Source organism: Tamandua tetradactyla, chromosome 3, assembly GCF_023851605.1.
Source record: "Tamandua tetradactyla isolate mTamTet1 chromosome 3, mTamTet1.pri, whole genome shotgun sequence".
Lineage (NCBI taxonomy): Eukaryota > Metazoa > Chordata > Mammalia > Pilosa > Myrmecophagidae > Tamandua > Tamandua tetradactyla.
In genome coordinates this window covers 152,447,944-152,464,954 of record NC_135329.1, presented here as the reverse complement: position 1 = coordinate 152,464,954, position 17,011 = coordinate 152,447,944, and the positions used below count along the sequence as shown (strand labels likewise).

The 17,011-nt window shown below is 39.9% G+C and overlaps 1 protein-coding gene across 12 annotated transcripts in view; it reads left to right on the top strand.

Annotated features, from left to right (window-relative positions):
• The first annotated feature begins 33 nt into the window (after positions 1-33).
• ZNF385B (zinc finger protein 385B) overlaps positions 34-17,011 on the top strand; it is a 479,275-nt gene continuing 462,297 nt past the window's right edge. For 11 of the 12 annotated variants that reach the window (XM_077154333.1, XM_077154334.1, XM_077154332.1 and 8 more), the window contains exon 1: positions 34-183. The gene's annotated coding sequence lies outside the window, so the exon portion shown is untranslated. Of the gene's footprint in view, positions 184-5,326; positions 6,644-17,011 lie in introns of those variants that run through there. The other variant, XM_077154324.1, reaches the window with a different exon arrangement.

The window sequence follows — 17,011 nt, the reverse complement described above, 5'->3', positions numbered from 1 at the left end:
CGCAGGCGCTCAGCGCGGGGGCCGCGGCCGGGAACCTCAGCTCCGCGCGCGTTAAGAGTTGGACGGTTCCCGAGCCACGCGGGGCCGGGCTATCGCCGCCACCGCCACCTCCGCAGCCACCAGAGCAACAGCTTCCCTACTAGAGGAGCCGCTGACCCTTGCGCCCATGGCCAGCGCGTCGAGGTAAGCTCCGGGCGTCCAGCCCAGCCCGGCGCCCCCACGGCGGGCGCCGCCTTCCCACCTGGCCCTCGGCCTCGCCCGCCACCGCAGGGTATGCGGGCACCTGGGCGCGCCGCCGGAGGGAATGGCTCCGAGCGCCCCTGCCGATACAGTTTGCACTTTGTCCCGTGTTCCCACTTGTAGAGGAGCAGATGAAACAAGATGCCTACCATCTCCGGGCGTTTAGACGTTTAGAAAGTGGAAGCCAGAGGGGCGGAGGACTCCCCAGTGTGGACTCAACTTCCCCGCGCCTTTAAGGGAGGATGGGAAAAGGGGAAAGGACAAGGAGAGAACCCGCTGGTCTAGCCGCTGCAGCTAGGCTGGGAAATTACAGCGAAATGGATAGTTTGGAGACTAAGGTGTGGAGGAGGGTAGTAGTCAAGACTGAGGGTCCCGGGAGGGTGCTGCAGTTGAAGGAAGGTGAGACAAGATGAACATCCACAAAGTTTGCAATTGCAGGAAGCACCTAGGAAGCACCTAGGTTCTGTCTCAGCTACAAAGCTTCGGGTGAAGATATTGGCGCAGGGTTGGAGGACACCGTGGGACTGCGGAAGGGACGAGAAGGGGAGGGGGTGACCATCTGCTTCGCTACTGTTATGTTGCGGGGGCCCGTGGGGAGAAGGGAGAGCTGGCAAGGACGCTGCTTCTCTGAGTGCTTCCCCAGACTCTGGAGGACAAACAGTTTTTATAGTGAACGCGGTTGGGGAACGTTGTAGGTCCTTCGAAGGGAATAAATTGCTAACAAGCCCCTGCTCCCTCCTCTCCCAATCAGTATAAAATAAAAGCAGTTTTGGAATGCTCTCAGAAGTTCTTGGATTGGGAGATTGTCTTCATTTCCATACAGAAACGAGATTTGCATTTCCCTGGTTTTACTTTCTTGAGACATCACACCAAGGTGAAACTTTGTCAAGACAGAGCAAAAGATGCTCTAAGAGGAAACAAATCGTTTAATTTGTATTCCAGAGTCAGTTTAAAGCTTGGAAACTGGCAGCTTCTGCACACTTTATGAAGTTGCAGGAAATACATTTATCAAATTAAAAAGAAGTCTTTTCATAAAGTCAATAAGCCACGTCTTCGATAAAGTTTAAGGTTTTGGCTTGAGAGGGTTTCCTTTATATTTCCGGGCCTGATTTCACCAGTTTTCAGAGCACCTTCATCTTATTTTGATGCCGTAAGTGCATTGCGTATCTGCTACCCCGTCCCTGTGATAGATAAATGTCTTTAGATTGCAAAATACTGCATTGCTAGTTCTATTGTTACTTGAAGTCTTTAAGGTTAAAAAAAAAGTTTATTTGGTCAAATTACTGGTTGTAGTCAGATTCTGTATTGCCATAAATCAAGTATTTGTTGTGGATTTATAATTTGCATTCCTACCATTTCCAAAAGTGATTTGAGGAAGCTTGGCATGAAAACCACAGATCAAATAGCTATTCTTGTAGATCTCCTTGACCTCTCTTGCATGCATTTGTAGGAAAATGTTTTGGGAAATGTGATTTCTTGTGGCAAAGGAAAAATTACTGTCTTCTCTGGAATCAACCTGGTGATATACATGTTTTGTGGTGTAAGTCCTTATGTACTTCATTTGCCATGCATTATATTAGTTTATATTACATAATCCCTTTACAGACATTTAATGCCACTAAGTAGCATCCATATTAAGGAAAACAATGATATTTTACAGCATTTTAACAATAGTCCAATTCATAGAGCAAAAAGAAAAAAATAAATTTAATATTTCCTTTTTTGAACTGAGGCAGGAGGGAAATCAATGACGGTATCTTCCTCTTCAGTCAAGCCAGAGAAGGAGTTGTCATTAGTACTTATCACCCAAGCATGGCTAATTAGTGATACCTGTCTGCCTCTGGAGGATACGTTTTCAAAGTGTAACTATTATATGAGGATCTATCAAAGTGTATCTTTTTCCCAGGCTAGTGACTTGGTGCAGAGAGAAAAAAAAAATACTTCAAAACAAAAACCACTCCAAAATATTAAATAGGGTAATGTTCGGTGCAGTGGAGTTGGAGACCATGGAAGAAAGGAGGCTCTTCAGTTCTTGGACTGACCGACCCCTTTGACCTTTTCTGCCAGCTGAGTTTGAATATGTTAGGCTATTGCTTGATATTTAGCAGCAGCAATTTATAAAAAGATGAGCGATTAACTAATTTCTCACAGGAGTGACTGCTTCATTTGTGAAAATCCTTGTTCACAGAAATAAAGAGAATAATAGGCTTTCTGCTGCTCCTGTAAGATCCTATGTGTTTGAAGATCTAAACAGCAGTAAGGTTTGTCTGTCCCAACTTCCCACTGCATATTTGCCTGTTTTTTTTTTTCTCAATTGTGATCCAGCTACCCCCACAATTTCGCCATCTTTATTTTGCCACCTCCCCCACCCCTGTCTCTGTTCCCCATATGTTTCGATGAGGCCTTTTTACCTTACTGTTTTTCATTTTTCAAAAAAGTTCTGGGGATTTCTCTTGATCCTCTTTGCTTCATAGATTATTTCCTTTTTTGCTCCTTTGTGCTTCACTTTTTATTCCGTGGTATCCTTTTATTAGTGCTAGATCATTTCTTCCTAAAGTGATATTTGCTAGCTCTGTTTTCCCTCCTAAATTCTGTATTTACATTTTGAGCCATCCAAGAGATGGCGTTATATTGCTTTCTTGGTGCCTCATATCTAACAGATCTAAACTAGCCTTAGTCATCTGTGAGCCCATTATCATAGAGTCATGAGTCTCTTTGAAACAGTTTGAAAATCACTGGTTTAGGCTGCAGGCCTCTGAGTTCTGCATATTTGTTCATGCTGTTCCTCTGCCTGGAACAGGCCTTCCTTCTTCCCTCCAATCATTTCCAGCTGTTATAGAGAGTAGTAATTGCACATGTCTTACATACTTCCTTATCTCCTCTGAACTCCAGCTTTTCCTCCTCCAAACTATGATACATTTTGGTTGACTTCCTCTTGGCGCATGTCACAGACTTCCTCATATTTCTATGCTCCCTGCCTTTTCCCCTAGGGTTACCACATCAAACATGCCTAACCTCAGGCTTTCCATTTCCTGAAATACCAGGCTTACGACCAGGCATATCATAGGACATTAACAAATAATTTAATTAATTTGAATTCTATCCAGTTCTCTTGTTCCATCTTCTGAAATATCTGTTTCTTGTTGTTGTTGTTGTTGTTTTTCATTCAATTTTGTTCTGTAATAGAGACAGCTCTTCTCAAAATTTATTGTTCACATAAATCAAAAGGTGATATTATTAAAATGCAGATTCTGGTTCAACAGGTTGGGGATGGGGCCCGAGATTTTGCATTTATAACAAGCTCCCAAGTGATATTGGCATAGCTGATCCTTGAACCATACTTTGAGGATTGTAGTAGTAGGGAAAAATTAACAGGTTTGGGGGTTTTGGCTGCCCTTACTTCTCTGTCTGATGATTATCCTTTACTTTAATGCTATACCATTTCACTTGCTACTTTTCCCTCTTATATATTTTCTCTAGCTGGTTATATTGCTTTGTTAAATATTCCAGCTCATTTTCCCATTATTTGCAGATTGTGGCTATTCTTTTTCACTCTGCTTTGATTTTTTTCTTTTCTTTTCTTGTCTTGGTCCCTGAAACTATCTTCAGGTGCTGTGGTTGACTCCTTGCCCCATCTGTTTTCTTATTGTTTCCACAATTTTTCAGTGAAAGAAGCATTGAAATTGGGCTTGTGGACCTATATTCTTTTCACATCTTTACTGTAGTATGAGGTATTGGGTAAAGCTGTTTATTTTCTGGACTTCTCACTTGTAGAGGGCAGGTGTGGATTACACAACTTCCTTGGTCTACTTCAGCATTAAGATTCCATCCATGTGAGACCTTCACATGGGGAAGATGGAGCAAGTTAGGAGAAGAAACAAGGATCATCCAGTGATGCAGGTAGCGACAATCCGTTTCAGGTTCCTGATGCAGATGAACAATTTGAACTTTCTTCTTGTTGTTCTAGCCATAGTTGGAGAAATAGTCATTTTTCTTAAGGAAGGAAGACAACGACTAATTCTTGTGGATTAACTTCATTGGGCCTCAGTTTCTTCATCTGTGGAATGGATTGTTTCAGTTATTGTGATGATTATATGATACAATGGCTGTGGAGCCAGTGATAGAGCTGTTCATGTTGTGGTTCAAGAAATGGTAGTAGTTTATAACAATCATGTGCTTTGGACTTTATCATCTCCTGAATTGGTTAGGATCGTCTTGCCTTAGCAGAAATTAACACCCTCTGTTCAGCCATTCATGACATTTGGAACAATATAATCAGTTTGAAAAGAAATTTATGAGCAGGCTTTTTGGAAGTCAGTGAAAGAAATTTAGGAGATGGAATATATACTAATAAAAACCAATCACCCTTTTATTTTTGATGCATTTGGTGCCACATCAACTCGAAGATCTCATAAATAGTAGAGATGGATTAAAATAAATATAAACTGATACAGAAAGATGGTCAGGCTTTCATACCTATATTATGAAAAATGATTTAGTTCTTTAATAAAGACAGTTCTATCATCAATAAATAAAAAGGATTGAAATTCATGGGTCTAAGAGAGCATTTTATTTTAGAAATAAATATGGATGTGCTAAGTATTTACATTCCTGAGTTTATAATGAGAAATATAATTTAAAAAGAAAAAAGGAAAGCACACACATAGAGCTATCCTGTCCTATGCGGGCTGAGATTCTGGAATAATCATTATGCTATCTTATTTTCATTGTGTCAGCAAAACAAAGATTGGAGAAATGAACACAACCAATATTAACTGAGGGCCCATATCTCATTTTGTGTTGTATACATGTCTGAAAATAAATAAAAGGGGCACTATGTAATTCTAGAGGGCCTGGTATTGACACCCAATCATGAATATCTATGATTACCATGCTGATGTAATCATAATTACCATGATGTCCTTTGCATGGAAAAGAACTACAGTTGGCTACTGTTTTACAACTTTTTCTGTTGGAATAAAAAGTTTCTTTTCTGCATTATTTACTTTTTGATCAAGAAGAGTATTTTTCAGTTAAATATTTACTAACAACCTAGTGTTTATTTGCCATACTGAATATACACTTTTTTATTGCAATTAAGAAGATTCCACAAAAGTTAAAAAGTACTTTTGAGCTATAATAAGAAAAATCTCAATGTGAAAGATAATCAACTAATTCTTCTAAATCTTTGCTTCAATTACTTGCATTGAAATTGTGCAAAATTCTACAGAGAGCTGTGATTTTTGATGTGTGCTAGCTAAAGTGGTGTGTCATCTGTTAAATAAGGTTTTCTTAGACTAAGAGCCTGGACTCTTGGTGAGCTCATACTGGTTGCAAACCAGAGTTTAGATTCAGCAATAAAATATTGCTATTTCTGTAAAATGTTAGATAGGGATATAGAAGAGAATCATTAAATCATTGTGTCTTTAGAGTTAAAAAGAAATCTTTGTGCAAAATCCTTAATAATAAATTAGGCAAGTGGAACTCAGACAATCAAGAATATTTGAAATTCGTATCTAAGGAAATTAAACATATCAAGGGTAGAAAGCCTACTAGTATTAACACTAGAATTTAAACTTTACAAGAAATTGTGTGGACTCTGTGGCTTAACATATAGTTTCTGCATGAATGTGCTTCCTGAACTGGCTATGTGTGTACTTGCAGAAGTCGGAAGAGATATATTACCTTATGAAAAATCTAACGCTTAGAATATGAATATAAAGCATACCATGCTATTGTCTGTGTACAACAGACAATAACATGATTGTATATAAACACAGACATTTTAATTTTATGTATATGGAATATTTTTATTTAAGTAAATTGGTGATTGAACATGTTCTTAGCTACTATCTGGAAATGCTGATGATTAAACACATCTCATCCCTGCATGTGTTACACCCCTGAAAATGGTAAGTAATTTAGCCTAATAGTTGAGTTTAGACTCTGGAGTCAGACTGTGTGGATACGAATTGGAGCTCTTCTGTTTATTAGCTGTGTGACTTTGAGCAAGTTATCTAATCTTTTTGTGTCTTAGTTTCCCAAGTCTAAGAGAAAATGAGAGAAACTTTCATGGCATTGTTGTCAGATGAAATGAGAATACATATACATGGCACCTACAATACTAATAAAGGTATCTATTATTATTTATGGTACAGTTTAATTATTATTATCAAATGCTTCAAAGGTACACTGATTCATTTGCTAAGGAAACTTTTGCAACTCCTGATTTTTGAGCCTTCAGTTTGAAACTTATTCTGTGTTTTTCAATGTTGTATTTTCAATTTTCCCTCTACCTTCCCTTGTTTATTTTAGGAGAACAATGAAATGAAAGGGTGAATAGAGGTATGGAATTGTAAGCACTCGGAAGACTCTTGAGAATTTGTAGCCATGTGATGCACAGGTGAATGTACTAACAAAATATATAATGTGGGCTGTAGGAGTTTTAGAAAGACCAGTTGGCTTACCAGTAGTTTCTACATGAATATGCTTCCTGAACTCGATATGTGTGAATAAGTCTGGAATATTTGGAAATGATCAAAATCAGAGATCCTGGTATAATACCAGCTTATGCAACCAGGGTTTGTATAATCAGGGCAGATTCATTCAAGGACAGTGTCTTCTCAGGCACCTGAATTACAGTTGAATAGTCTCTTGGGTTCTCACATCTTTGTTTTAGTATCTGAATGGGATTTTCTAAATTGAAATTTAGACAAAATAATTGGCAAGGAAATGATATAATTGGTGAAGTATGAGCAGGATTACTGAAGGGTTTAGGTTTATATTGCATATAAACACAGACATTTTAATTACTGTATGTATGGTTCTTTTTGGTCACTCTTACTTCCAAAGGATGAAATCTTCATAACCCTGAATGTTGAAGCTCAGGTCTTAGTCTTCTTCCTCTTTTGCATGGCCTTCTCTTTGGGCCCCATGCTTGGCATCACCAGGTTGGTCCAGTGATTCTTGGACTTCAGCACATAGAAGAATCCCTGGGAGACTGATAAAAATTCAGCTTCCCAGACTTTGTCCTTGAAGACCCTGACTCATCAGGTCTGAGATGAGACTCAGTAATCTAAATATTTTATAGATATCCTAGATGATGCACAGTCCACACTTGGAGAAACTCTGACTTAGATTAGTGCTAGTTCTTAACTGGGGTGCACATCAGAATTACTTGTGGTTCTCAGTGAAAGTCAAGTAAAGTATGCCAAATTCAGTTCCCCCATGCCACATAAACAACAGGGCACTCCTTCCCTAGGTGGCTCTGAAATTCGCCCTTAGGGAGCCTGTCGTGGGTCAATGAGGGAAAACAAAACTGGATTCTCTCATTGACTTCTTGTCTTTACTCTTAGGTTTTAGTCCACCATGGCTCTTTTCCATGACAGTGTAGATAGACCACTGGCCACTTGCCTTTAGTATCCCTAGGAGCTTGTGATATACAGATGCCAGGGTCCATACTTAACCCTACAAAAGAGATTGTAGGAGGTGAGGTCTTGGAGCTAGCATTTTTTTTCTGGCCCCCCAGGTAATAAATTATTCCTCACTAGGATTTTCTAGCCAGTGCTCTATGGAGTTTTGCCTTGGCCTGCATGATTCACAGGTTCAGACAACCCCAGTGATTTCTGTAACTGTGTTACAACCCCAGTGATTTCTGTGACCATATGGCTGACACGGAGACCACCATGAGTATATAATGGCAGCAGTGTCTTTTCCTTCTCATGTCTCTGTGCTTTTCTCTTCTCAGTATGCTGGAAACAGCCATTTGTCCTGTCCTTGTGGTTTAATGTTGGGAAACAGGCTCTTCTCTGTGGTTGTGTCCTGTCTTCCCTTCCTCTATAGCTGCCAAGCAGAGACCAAAATTACTGTGCCTAATGTACAGATGTGATGGTGCTCGTTCAAACTGCTGCTGTCCTGGTAGAAAGACCCCTTTAAGCCTTCCAAATCCTTAAAGTCTTTCTTGCTTCACTGTGTATAGCTTACATAAGCAGTGTTTAAATTTGTCAAGAATTTCACAAGTTCTCATATCTGTTGTCTTCAATGTACTCTTGGCTGGCATGGGTGAAAGGCAATCTTATCTTTAGAAATATTTGATTTCTAAATCATGTTTCTGAATTACCAAGAAGTGTCAAGAATTTTAGCCAGAGAAATTGTTTATTGGTATGTGTAGCAATTCTTCTGAGTCTTTAAGGTATGTACTTCAGTAGATCCATTAAAAATATAAAGTACAGATTTCATAATGTTGTTCTATTTAATAATGAACAAAAATGATGTTAAAATTATTAAGCATTATGTCACCACAATATTATTATTGTATTCTATCACATTATATATTCTTTGTTATCAGTAAAACTTCAGACAATATTTGGAAGTAAGGAGTGATAAAGGTAAAAGGTTTAGTATCTCTTCTTTGTAGGGTCACATTATATTTGAACCCTAGGTTCAGTCTCATTCAGACCTCATCACTGTCAACTTCTTCCCTCAACAATAAGGAAAGGCTCAGTGGTAGCTGAGCAGGATTTGGTGAAGGTGGGTGATTGGCAGAAGGTGAATTTACCCAGAAAATGATATGCTCCATCAAATTAAATGTGAGAGGGAGTTATGCATAGGAGATAGCAATGTTAGACTTTGCAGTTCTTCTGAAGAGGCAAATTACTGGTCACATGGCAAGCTTATTGTATAACATTAAGAAAAAAGGTTGAAAAGTGGTATTTGAGCTGTTCTAGAGGTCTGACTATGGTGGGGTGTTTGAGGAGACCTCTGTGGGATGAATTTCTAATGGTCTATAGGGCCTGCATTTGATTGGGTTGGTCTTATCCCTTCAAAGGCTTAGCAGTACTGGACCAGCTCTTTGTTTCTCTCGAGCCTTATATTAATCATGAGAAAGTGTGCACTCCAGATCATGAATTCAGCACTGGTCAAAGACATTTTAAGCAGCCTTATGTGATGAAAGACACAATGCAGGATCTTTGAGAGTCTCTTCCCACCACCTTGGCTACCGTTTTTTAACTTCAAATAGCAAGAGGACATGGCCTGTACCTCTCTGTCTGTTGCCAGATAAAAAGCTTTAGAACAGACATGATAGCTGCTACTTACTCTTGAAGGGATGGCATATAGACAAAGAAGTAGACTTCTTTTCTGAAGTTCCATCAGGGATGACCAAATTCAGTGAGTAGGACTGTGGGGAGGCAGATTTCTACTCAATATGAGAAAAAACTTTCTAATGATTCAAACTGTCCAATAATGGAATGGATGCCTTGAAGTGTCATGCTCACTCTAGTTGAAAGTATGCCATGAATAAGGGGGTCAGCCTCCAGAAACAATGTAGAAAGAATTCCAGCATTGGGTGGAAGCTTCACTAGGACAGTCAATACAATCTCTCTTCTTCTTGGCACTAATGATGAATTAATTTTTAGGAATGACTATAGGCAGGACTGGGGTGTACAGGAAAAAAGGTACGGGAAGAGATTCTCCTGGACTCTTGAAGGAACAATTATTTCACTTACTATTCCAGTTTTTAATCAGATTATATTTATTGAGCACCTACTGTGGGCTCATTTAACAGCCAAACGGCACAACCCCCTGAGTGTCCTTTCCTAGCCAGAATTCTGCAGTTGTTCTGCCCTTCATATGAGGGTCAAGCTCTGTGGTCATCTTTGGTGGCTTCCCACAGGCTGCCCTGCACACAGACTCCATGATCATCATTTTGTGTCCTCATATCACTTTGTTGATGTCTCTTGTATGGTGTTTGCAATTTTAGATTGTGATGGTTTACTTGTACTGATTTTTCTCACTAGACTGACTGTAAGCTCCTTGAGAATAGGCCTCTTAACTTAATCATTTATCAAATTAATAACTATTGAAGTGTCTGGCAAGTAGCAAATGCTAATTTAATTGTAGACTGAAATGTGATTACTCTTCCCGTTAGCTCCCCCAACTCTGTCCACACACCTCTCAAAAGAAATAGCTGGGATGCCTTTGATCCCCAAATTGAAGAACTAAAAGGAAAAGATACCAGAATATCCTTTTTCCTTTTGACCTTACCTTTCCAATCCTAATCACATGCCTCTCCCATCCTTTCTACTTTTAGGGAAAGAGTGAAGCCTTAATTCTCTAGGGCTGCCATAATGCGAAGTCCCACAAACTGGGTGACTTAGAACAACAGAAATGTAAGCCTCAACTGGAGGCTTGAAGTCGGAAATCAAGGTGTTGACAGGGCCATGCTTCCTCTGAGGTCTGTGGGAAGAATCTGTTTCATGCCTCTCTGCCGGCTTCTGGCAATGGACAGAAGTCCTTGGCATTTGTAGATGCTTCTCTGCCTCTATCTCCATATGCCCTCTTTCCTGTCTGCATCTCCCCGGTTTCCTTGTCTGAGTCTCTTCTCATCTTATAAGGCCCACCCACCCCAATCCAGTTTGGCCTCAACTTAACTAATAACATCTTCAAAGACTACTTCCAAATAAGGTAATCTTCACAGAACCAGAAGGTTAGGATTTGAATATGTCTTTTTTTGGGGACAACCCATAACAGACATGAAGAGAATGAGGGGAAAAAATCCCCCAAATTGAAAAGAGATAGCCGCTTCTCCTATAATCCTCCTTCTTCCTTTGGTGCCTTTGGGCAGCACTAAGTGGTAGGCTGAGGGGGAAATCCTGCTCCTGCTGTGAGCTGCCGCTGTGATCCAAACAATCTGCTGCTTTTCAGTAAAATGAAATGCATGTCGGGGACAATTTTCAGGGGCTCATTCAGGTCTTATGTTCTGTAATTCTTTATCTCTTTTCCCTTCAGAGGTTTCCTGAAGTCCTTTTTCTTCACTCATTATTTTCCTGGATAACCAAGAAGTCAGAATGATGCTGATGAGGGAAGGAATATTGGGCTTAGAATTCTTTTGGGGAGGTGGTATTGGGGTAAGATTGTTTTTTTTTTTTTTGATGATCTGACAGATCTGGGCAGTATCTTTGCTGTATGTCCCTGGACAAATTATAGACATCTCTATGCTGAAGTTTCCTCTCCTGTAAAATGGGTATGATGTTCCATATCTCATGTAGTTGCAAGGCCCCCCAAAGATAATGTCTATCTAACGTTTATCATGTGCCAGAAACACAATGAGCACATGAAAAATAATTGCTGCTGTTATTCAGAAATAACCCCCTTCTCTCCTTTCTCCCCTCTTTTCTTCAGCTCCTGAAGAGCATCCACACACAGATCTTGAAGAAGTCCCCTTGCTGTGGGTTCTGTTGAGTCCTCAAGCATCATTTCTCACCCATCTAGAATTTGCAGAGGGCAGTCGAGTTCTCTTCCCGCTGAGGCATTCTGCTGCTCTCTGTACAGTGGCTGAAGAATAACCTATTTAACAGTGGCTGGAAATATATTTATTTTAAATACCATCATAGATGATGCGAATGTTACTGAGGAGACACTGGAAGTAGGTGTGGAGTCTTATCTTAATATCACATAACATATCACACCCAGATAAAGATGGCTTTATTTGAAAAAGCTTTGAGCCACAGTGACACAGCAGCTCCTCAGCCCGACAATAAATAGATGCCTTATAAAAATTTATGAAGTTCAGGTTGTAAAGAATAGACTGCACATACTGAGTAGTAGAATTTCTTATTAAAATAATTTCATCTTTAAGTCCACTGTCTCCATAGCACCTATAATAGAAGCTCATACTATGGCTGCTAGATGCCTCAACAGCCTGTAAATGTTTATATGAGCTTTTGGAAAGGAATGATAGTTTTACAAGATATGATTTTCTCATCTCACCAAATTAGATTCTTTGAGATAGCATCCCTGTGTAAAATTTCAGTCCTGAGTAAACCTGTACCCCTGAGACTCTATGCAGCCAGCCAGCAGATGGGGAAACAGAGCATAATAAATCTTCCCCGAGCCCATTCTCTCCACACAATGCCATCATTCATTCCTTGCTTGGTACTCATCACCTTTTTCTTGCCTAATCAGTCCACATCCGGGCTGTCTCTTTTCATGTGCATTACCTCCTCCTTGCTGCAGGTCTCTTCTTTTGGCATGCTGTACCGCCTGTAGACTCCTTTTGCTAGAGCCGTGTGCCATCACGGAACAACATCCGTGCTGTTCTTAACCATATGGCAAGTGGTTATTCTACTAATAGGGTGGCCTGTTTGTTGCAGTATACTTTAAAAAATATATTTTGTTTAAAGTGGGTTAAAATAGATGAGAGCATCACTGGAGTGTATCTATGGCCCCAGTGAGTATTTCAGTTATTCTTCTCTGAGTCTCCTGTTAGGGGACAGAAGAGAAGTGGCCTGCCACACGAGACATGTGCTTCTTGATTCCAGTCCCTTCCACTTCATCTAGGAAGACTCCTTCTCCATTGCTGTCCTGTTCTTTCCCTCTCCTCTGGCTCAACACTAACTTGCTTTGGCTCTGTGATGCCACAAAACCAAGAGTGGCTGCTCTGACTTGCATGGAGCCTGGAGAAAAAGAAAGATTTAGGAAAACTTCATCCAAAGTAAAGTAGAGGCAATAACACTGAACTGAACATGTGACTTCTATTCCTGTTTCCATACCTAATTAGTGTGATATGTCACAAGTTATTTATCCTAATTGACCTTCACTTTCATCGTGGTTAAAATAAGGAGGTGGCAATAAGTAACTTTAAAAATAAAGTTCTATAAATTGTGACTATATAGACATGAGTATTGACTCCTACTCCTCGCTATAGTTGAGTTCAGTAGTTTGGTGTCTTGAGAATAAATTGCTGGAATCTGGGGCTTTTTTGAAGGAAGAGTTGTCAAGAGGTTTATTATACCTGGCAGGGTGCATTTCAGGAATCTCTCAGAAGTAGTTTTGTGTAGAAGGCCAGGTTATCAACTCTAGGCTGGTCAGGGGCAGGAACCTAGAACAACATTTTGTTGGAAGAACAGGAATAAAATGTTCGCCATAGAAGCAGACCACCTACAACCTTGTTTGTTTTAGGGGAAAAGTTATCTTTCTGTCCTTGAAAAATTTTTAGACTGGTAATCGGGTCATTAAACTTTTTCAGGAAGCTTTCACCTACATTTATTCTTTCACATTCTCATCATCTCCCTGAATTTGGTAAGAGCCTATATTTCTTGCCTAAGGAGGAAATCGAAGCACAGAGAAGTTGCATAACGTGTTCAAAGTGACATAGCTCAATAGTGGCCGGGCAAGGCTGGTGTCTCCTCAAGGAGAGTGGACTCCAAGCTCTCTGGAAGCCCAAAAAGCCCAGACTCAAAGTTCTTCTGTGTACCAGCAGCATCTGCAGTGCTTGGGAGATTGTTAGAAGTGCAGATTCTCAGGCCCCACCCCAGACCTAAACTCTGAATTAAACTTCAAGGTGATTTGTTTGCACATTGAAGTCTGAGAAGTACAATGATCTAATGGAATGCCCTGCCTCCCCTAGAGGTTCTTCCTTGCTCCATACTTCTGGCACAGGGTCTGGCCATCCAAGTTCACTGAGAGGTTGGTCTGCTGATGGGAAATATGCCAGAGGTGCCTCAGGACAGCTTCCTAGAATATACATATGAAATAAAAGATAATTTTTCATGTATATAGGAGAATCATTTTCAGTAAAATGAATAGACAGGCACCTAAAGGCCATCTAAGTTAGTGCCTGGATAAATCACCACTGTGTCAGAAAATTCCCTTAAAAATATTGTGCCAAAATGACAAACGTAACACAGGGCAGGCAGCATACCTGATTAGACACTTGAATGATGAGAACAACTTCAACCCTGGGCCTCTTGTTTCTGAAATGACTTCAGAATGCTAAGGCTGTTGGACCACTTAAGTTCCAAATTCTGAAAATGGCTATCCTAGATGTTTTAATGAGAATATGGCTTTCAAATGTAAAATATAAAAGTGACTGAATATCACCGCATTTGGGACATAAAAATGCTTTAATGACTACTTTGATAATCAGCAATCATCTGTTCCTCCAAGGAGATGATATTCAATAAGTCAATTAACACTATGTGTTCAGTATCTATTTGGTTCACATATATCAGTGGAGAGAATGTAGTTTAAGAAGACGATATTTGAAATTCAAAATCCTGCCAGCACATGACATGACACTCTTAATTGTGTCAACATCATTGAAATGGGACAGACAATAGCATGATCTTATAGCAATTCATTTTGCTCTAAGGTACTAGGACCACCTTGAATTCTAGGGCACCTGACATCAGATTGCAAATATGGGATAATGGGTGATTTAGTTTTTGAATTCCCTAGGTCTCTAGGATTCCCCAGATAGTGAAACGGTTGCCAGTTTCCTAGTGTGACCATCTGAAACGGTCATTTTTACACATGGTGCTTTGCATATACAGCTTAGAAAATAGAACCGAGCTGTGAATCTTTGCAAATGTGGTTTGAAAAATCTGATGGATATGGTCCATACAGTGGACCACACATATGAGTAACAAGTGTGACATTCCCTTTGAATGATAACTTTATCTTTGATTCCTGTTCCCATCAATTTTAGTTCTGTTTACTCTTGGCTTTACATGTAGAATAATGTTTTTGTTCTGGCTGAGGAACCCTGGATTGAGCTGCTTTTACTAACCATGGTTTATCTACTGCTAAAATTTTCCATCTTTTGAGGCTGGCATTATATTATGCCACTTTGTGAACTACTAGTTCTTTTATTTTTTTCCTCTTACCTGTCTTATATTCCTTCAGTCTTCTTCAGTTTGTTGTATTGTGCCTAATCAGATCAGATAAGTGACCTAAAGAACTGACCTGGAATAAGGCTGAATAATTAAGTAAATATAGGTCTGTATGTTACTGTCAGAAAATAGTGTCTTTAAAGAGAAAGACAGTCTGTAATAGACATTGCCATTTATTCTTCTGAGCTTCTTAAAACATTGTCACATTTAGGGATATTAGGGTACTCTGGAGATTTTTTGAGATAATTAGTCTTGTTCAGTGTTTGGGTAGTGAGCATCCTGACCCCAGCTCTAGAAGAAAGAAATATTCTAGGTATATGGACATATATATGCTGTATATGTCATCCAGACAACATTACAAAGACAGACAATGGAATAAATAGATTTAGAGTATGGTTACTCAAATTTAGTACTTCATAGACTTTATATCATTCATGGGACAGTTATGATTTTACCCAGTGCCACTTGCATTTGGAGTATACTTTATTTTTAGGTTGTTAAGTTCTGAGAATGATAGAGGTTATGATAAGTAGTGTTACCCTCTTTCCTTAGCTGCAGTTAAACATCCTGTACATTTTGGTATACCTGGAGAATCATGTCTGCCTCCATTCCCCACCTTTTTTGCACTAATGATGAGCCAAATGGATTGCTCTTATTCAAATCATTCCTTTAACTGAGCAATTATGGTGTTTCCTCCTTGGTTCCCTCTCTTCCTCCCTCCTCCCCTCCCTTCCTTCCTTCTCTTCCTTCCCTTCAGTTCTGAATCGGGTTCCATTGAGAAACAACGTAGTAGTAGCCATAGGCCATGGGATACTTGGCTATGATTACAGTGTCTTAAGCACTTAACATGCATTGTCATTTTATCCACACAACAGCAAGGTAAGCATTGTTATTATCCCAATTGTACAGATAAAGGAAGTCATGCTTAAGAGGTTGAGGAACTTTTCTAGGTCGTAAGATTAGTGGGTGATAGAACATGGTCTTGAATCCAGACCTGTTGACCGTAGGACCCTCCTTCATCACTAAAGCCGTAATGCAAGAGTAGCAGGGAAATTTCAGAATCATCTAGTTCTATTTATTCTTTGCACACATGAAGAAACAGGGTAAGAGAGGTTAAATGTCTTACCTGAGGTCACACAACAAGCAAATGGATGAAGCAGGGTGGTGTCCATTTTCAAGATCATGTCAGTATATTCTGTTCCATGTATATTCTGGCCAGCTTGGGTTAGATGTCACTTCTGGACGAGTCTGCCACGTCAAGAAGTATGGGCATGTTGTATCAAATTGTTCAGAATGGCTACCCCTCACTTCTCTCTCACTGAGGTTGAGAGGAATCCTTATAGCTGGGGAGATGCTGCAAAAAGTATTAGCTATGTGTGGTCATTATCTCCCATGGCTGTAGGCCCAATTGGAGCTGTCACAAAGCCAGAAGCAGGCCTCTACAAGGGAGTGCTCCACAGTTTTAGGACCCTTTCTCCCCTCAAAGCAAATAAAGTCCAAAGTGAAACCAGCCTGCCATTCTTGTTCTCTGCTCAGTCTACTGTCCAGACCTTGCCTGTATATTAAAGATGGATTGAGTTCGACAGAAGCAAACACTAGCAGTGAACTTGAGACTGTCTGCCAAATAGGCCGGAGGAGAAGGTGATCTGATGGGTTGTGGCACTGAACCGAAAGGTTACGGACAGTGATGCATGTAGTGAAGCCAATGAATGGTGACTCTCTTGAGGAAGTAGAAATATTTTCCAATACTGAATGAACCAGGTTGAACTTTTGAAAAGGGAGAAGGTAGTGACTAGAAAGATGCTGCTTTATTTTATATACTCTATCACAGTTTAACTTGGATAATAGGAGTTGCATAGTCAGGTGCTTCTACATAATGTGTGTCCCAATTGGGTTTAAAAAATAGTGTATTTAATAGTCACTAAACTAATATAAAATCATCGAAGAAAAGTATGAATTTGAAAGGGTGATTCACTGAGACACAGACACACATGGAAGAGTAATAAACAGAAATATACATGCAAGTAGAAGGGTAATTGTGATACACACACAGGTGGGAAGTGTAATTGCTGAGCTATAGACTCAGGTGGAAGGGTGAT